This window comes from Saccoglossus kowalevskii, chromosome 12 (genome assembly GCF_978046115.1).
Source record: "Saccoglossus kowalevskii chromosome 12, keSacKowa6.1, whole genome shotgun sequence".
Classification (NCBI taxonomy): domain Eukaryota; kingdom Metazoa; phylum Hemichordata; class Enteropneusta; family Harrimaniidae; genus Saccoglossus; species Saccoglossus kowalevskii.
The window spans coordinates 26,614,844-26,615,417 of NC_140652.1; positions in this window are offsets into that span (position 1 = coordinate 26,614,844).

The following is a 574-nucleotide window of genomic DNA, read 5'->3' on the forward strand; positions in this document are numbered from 1 at the left end:
AAATGCATTCAAAATGCGTTTTAAACACGTTTGGAAATAAATGCATTTTAAATGCGTTTTAAATGCATTTATTATATCGAGCCATATCAGAATGGAAATAAACGCATTTATAAATAAATGCGTTTAAAATGTATTTTAAACGCATTTATTTATAAAATTATTAAAATGCATTTTACTTGATATTTATGTCTCAGGAACAATTAGTATAAATGCATTTTGAACTGGTTCATCTTCATTCACCAGATTGTGTGTGTAAATGTACTTGGGAAATAATGAACTGATACCAAAAAAATACCAATAACAATCCGTTTTATTACAAATGATACATGTGTAAATGTGTAAAATTCTTACAAAAATAAATATTAAAAATGTTTTTTTTTTACAACCTTGCACATTGGGAATCCGGAGTAATGTACATGGCAAAATTAAGTATAAACGCTCAGAAATAATGTATATAAACAATTTGCAAGTAATATACTCTCTAAAATTTAACAAGCATGCATAATTATTACTACTTAATATAGAATAAACAGACCAAAAAGTTTATTACTGGTACTAAACTGATATCAAATAT